Source organism: Pteropus alecto, unplaced genomic scaffold, assembly GCF_000325575.1.
Source record: "Pteropus alecto unplaced genomic scaffold, ASM32557v1 scaffold39, whole genome shotgun sequence".
NCBI lineage: Eukaryota > Metazoa > Chordata > Mammalia > Chiroptera > Pteropodidae > Pteropus > Pteropus alecto.
Window position 1 is genome coordinate 2,805,131 of NW_006443568.1, and position 5,357 is coordinate 2,810,487.

Genomic DNA, 5,357 nt, shown 5'->3' on the forward strand with positions numbered 1-5,357 from the left:
GTAGACCCTTAAGTGATTGCCTGGCTCCCTCACCCACCAAATTGTCTCAGGTACAATCACCTCCTCTTCTTTACAATGAAACTTCTTCTATATGAGACACTCAGAGACTCCCCTACTTCTAATGAGAACTTCTAGTTTGTGTGTGTGTGTGTACCTGTGTGCATGTCTGTGCACATATGCGTTTTGGGGATGGGGAGTCAGAATGGCTATGTACTCATTAACAGGTGAGGAGGCTGAAGCAAAGAGAGATGAGAGATCTTTCTGGCTCATCTGGAAATGGCAAATTACCTCATAGAATTTTCTAGTACCTTGCCTCTTCATAATATGTAACAATTTTTTCAAATCACTTCCAATTGTTATTTGGCTATAGCATAGATGCACTCAACCCTATTTTTCAGTGGAGAAACTATAGTCAAAGCAAGCAGCATTAACTGTGGAAGCTGACCTTGTGACCAGGAGCCCCTCATCCAGTGAGGCAGGAATGGTTAGGGTCACCACGGCCTTATCAACTTCGCCTGGAGGAAAGATAACTACCTTTAGAAGTCCCTTACTAAATTAGCCTACACTTTGCTCCCCATTATAATAACATCCCCTTATGTGTGCTCATACTTTTCCTCTATTTTCCCATTGCTTCCTCTGACTACACGGAGACGTAGGCATTGGTGTGCCTTTTTAAAGAAGAATGGGGCTCAGAGAGGTTAAGTGACTTGTGCTTGTGATGGAGAGAAGATCCTGCTCATTCAACTAACTACACATAACCACCTAGGTCTCACCCAGGTCGCTATTGAATCCTGTGGCAACACTTAAGGGAAAAGTTTGCACATGTGTGCAGAGAGGTTTGCTGGCTCAATGGGAGTGCCTTTGGCATTTGGATAATTCTTTGAGCGGGACTGTCCAGGCAATGCAGAGTCCCAATTTAGCATCCCTGTCCCCTAGACGTGAAATACCAACAGCCCTGCCTAATCAATTATTAAAATAACCAAAAGACCCCTCATATTTTAAAAAGTCCCCTATAGGGGTGGTATCTCCCCACCCTCCTCTCTTCCCCCTATCACTTAGAACCACAGGACGGGGATCTCAACTTTGGACCTGGTGCCCTTTCTACTGTCCCAGTCTCTGGACTCCCTACCTCTTGGGCTCTCTCAGCAAGAAAGTGTCGAGAGTTAACTGCGGCTTAAATTTCAACTTGCCTCTGAGGCCTAAGGAGGCTGTTCCTTTAAGGAGGCTGGTTCCCAGGACCAGTAGAGTGTAATGGGGTTTGGGATGAGGTGGTAAGAGAGAAGGGAAAGGACTCCACCCCTGCCCCCTGCAGGCCTCACCTAATCGCCACACTCTGCATTATTACCCGCCTAACGCAGCGTGCTTTTAAATAATATATGCAAAGATTTCCCTCTCAAATTATCTCCCCAGGCAAGCTAGCTCAACTCCAGCTTGTTAATGGAAAATATGCAAATAGGGCCTCCCACCTCTCTCCCCCAGCCCCTAGGCTCTGGACAGCTAATGTGATTTCCTTCTTTTTGGGAATTTCTGTTTCTATTGAAACCATTTTTTAGGACGACTGAGGGGGGTGATTTCCCAAGTGCCACCCAAAGGGATAGTCTTAGAAGGGCTGGAACAGTTCAGGTAGAAGTTTGAGGAAATCACTCTATTATGGAGCCTGCCTTTTTCTGAGCCTCATTTTACTCATCTGAGATCTCAATTAGTTCTTCCCAGAACTGCTGTGAGGGTGAATGGAGGGCAAGGCACGGAGCCCTGCACTGTGCAGGTACACCTTTTCAGTTTAAACTTGCTATGCTTGGTGGATACAGAGATGGAGAAAACAGATGTGGCTTCTGCCCTCATGAAGCTCACAGTCTAGCAGGAAAAAGAACCCCTGAGTCATTTAAAAATTTAAAAGCAATTATGGGACACCTTAATCAAGCAATCAAAATCAATATCATCATAGTGAGACAAATGGACATCCACTTCCTGATGCGAAGTCCTGAGGACACACTATCCTGCCAAAGAAGCAGAAGCTAAAGAATGCAGAACCAGGAGGGAAACCACCAGAAAAACTTAAATTCAGAGTCAAGCTAGGAAGCAGTGGCAAGGGCTCTTTAAAAATAGCAAAGCTATAAAAGAAAAATGAACTATTCCAGATCAACAAGGCTAAGGAGACAATACATCTAAATGCAATGTATGATTCTAGATCAGGTATTGGGTTGGAAAAAATTTCTGTTAAAACATTGAGACATTTGGCAAAATGTAAGTATGGATTGGATTATAGATATTTTATTGTACCTATCTTAAGTTTCCTGAATATGATAATCATATCTGTGTCACATAGAAAAATCTCCTTGTTTTGGGGAAATATATGTGGAAATGTTTAAGGGTAAAAGGTTATGATGTTTGCAATTTAGCCCTTAGATGGTTCAGAGAACAAATGTGGCAAAATATTAACAATGGGTGAATTAGGCGAAAATTTTAGGGTTGTTCATTGAATTATTTTTGCTACTTTCCTGTAGATTTAAAATTGTTCAAAATAAAAAGTTGAAAAAAGAAAAAAATGATTAGCTTTATAAAAGCATGATAATGCTATTGTAACTATGATTTTTAAAGTCCTTATCTTTTAGAGACACTTGCTAAATAAAACATTTCCAGATGAAATAAAATGATTTGTATTATTTGCTCAAAAATCATACAGGAGGAAAATTTTGGGGGTTTAGACAAAATCAGATTGGCTGTGCATTGATAACTGAAATTGTGTGATAAGAATATTCTCTTCTTTTTTTCTTAAATTTAAAGTTTCTATATCAAAAGTGTTATTTTTTAAAAAAGCAATTACAAGAAATATGATGAGTGTCAGGAGAGAAGTATAGGTCTAGTAGGTGAACACAATCCAGTCCAGAGTTTTAGAGGAGGCTTTCTAGAAGAGAATGTTAAAACAGAGACTTAGAGTGAGTGGGACAGAAGTGGAGTGGGTAGGGGTGAGGTGGGAGAGCGCTCTCCAGGCCAATGGGCCAGCAAGTACAAGAGCGAGATAGCCTGGTGGGTTTTGTAGGACCCGAAAGTATAGTGGAGAGAAGCCAGGTGGAAAATGGAGAGAGATGGAGGTAGAAAGGACCTTTCATCCCAGGAACCGGTTTAGGGATTTTTATCCTAAGAGCAATAGAGAGCTTTAAGCAGAGAAGTGACAGGATCAGCTTTGCATTTGTGAAAGACCACTCTGGTGTTTTGTGGGCTAATAGAAAGATGCAAGACTGGGGACAGTTAAAAACTTTTGTTCTGTGAGTTGGATCTGAATCATTTCCCTCCCTTCAGGCTTCCTGACCATCCCAGCCTTCTCAACTAAGGGATAGAGAGCTTGGGTGTCTGAGTTCCAACATGGGACTAACCTACCCCCAAAGCTCTAATGGTTGTCGTTCCATCTCCCATTCAATTTGCCTCGATCATCATAGGGAAGCAGTATGTATGGCTGGCGGTTAAGAATTTCAGACTCTGGAGCCAGGCTGCCTAGTTTTAGTTCAAGCCTCTGCCCCTTCCTAGCTGATGACTTTGAACAAATTTCTTTACTTTGACTCTGTCTATAAAACAGGGATGACAATAATATTACATCACAGGGAGGTTGTGGGGATTAAATGCATTGATATGTGTCAGGTGCTTAGAACTGTGTATTGCCCATAATAAGGCTTTATTAAGTTTACTCTCTACCAAGTATATTCCTGGAAGGATGTAGATGAACAGAAAGGGAAGAGAATAAAGAAGATTCTTTATTCTCAGCCTTACTGGACAGATGGAACACAGATTAAAAAGAGCAATATCAAAGCACTATATTATTGCATTGCTTACAATATTAAATATAGCTGGACACAACCAAGCATCCATCAACAGGGGAATGGCTAAGGAAATTGTTACATTTGGTATTGTTTGGAAGGAGGTTGGGAAAATTCCTATTTTATCTTATTAGATGAAAAATCCAGAAGCAAAACTGCAAATGTCATATGACTTCAATCATATTTTTGAAAGAATAAAGAGAAAAAAAATTCAAAAGAAACACACCGAAATATTTACAGTGGTTACCTCTAGATGGTGCTGTTTGGGTGTGGTTTAATTTTTAAAATCTGTTTCCAAAGTATCTAATAATATGCATGAATTACTTTTATAATGGGAATGTTTCAACTTCACTTTGTTGCTTTTGGTTACGAATGAATAATGGTGAACATCATTAGCCATCAAGAAAATGCAAATCAAACCATATTGAGATATCACTTCACACCCACAAGGATGGGTGTTGGTGAGGATGTGGAGAAATTGGAAGCCTCAATATCTATCTGCTGGTGAGAATATAAAATAATGCAGTTGGAAAAACAATCTGGCAATTCCTCAAAAGGTTAAACATAGAGTTAACATAATTCCACAATCCAGCAATTGCACTCCTAGTACATATATACCCAAGAGAATTGAAAACATATATTCACCTAAAAATTTGTGCATGAGTGTTCATAGTAGCCCGAAATGGAAACAACCCAAATGTTCATTAAATGATGAATGGATAAATAAAATGTGGTATAGTATATACACATAATGAAATATTACTTAGCAATAAGAAGAAATTAAGTACTGATCCATTTTAATTTATTATATTATAATTGCATTATGTATATCATACTATAAAAGTAACAAGGCTACCAACTACATCTTTGAAAAACAGGGTTGTGGTATTATAAATGGCCGGTGATGACTCCATACTTATTGTGTAAGAGGGGTTTGGAATAGCAATCAGATGGAAGAAGCTGGATCTTAAAGTTGGATTTCCATAGCATTTTGCAAATTAAGAAAATTCAATAACGAAGGGGAGATTATTGTGGAGGAAGAGGGGCTAAAAAGACCAGGGAATGACTTTTCTCTAATACAAGGACTCTTAGCATGCTTGGTGTGTTTTCTTTCAGAATGTTTTCCCTGCTCATACTTTTTACATAGTTGCAATCATACTACCTAGCATGATGAATCCTAACGTTTTGACTTAACATTAAAGTAATCATTTTCCATGCTTTTACGTAGACTTTTTGACCATTATTTTAGATGATTTTATAATGTTATGTAGAACAAACTGCAACTTAGTTAACTCATCCTCTATTGTAAGATATTTAAGTTACTTCTAATTTTTTACTAAAATGAATAGAATTAACATATCTTTGTTCATATTTTCCCTCATATTTCAAACTATTTGGGGTAGATTCTCAAAGTTAGAATTCCTGCATCAAAGGGTCTTTATGGCTCTTGAAAAATATTGTAAACTCATTTTCCAAAGACATCCTTGCAAACTTAATAAATATCAAATCAATTATTTGATATAATTGAACAACAAAAAAATAGTA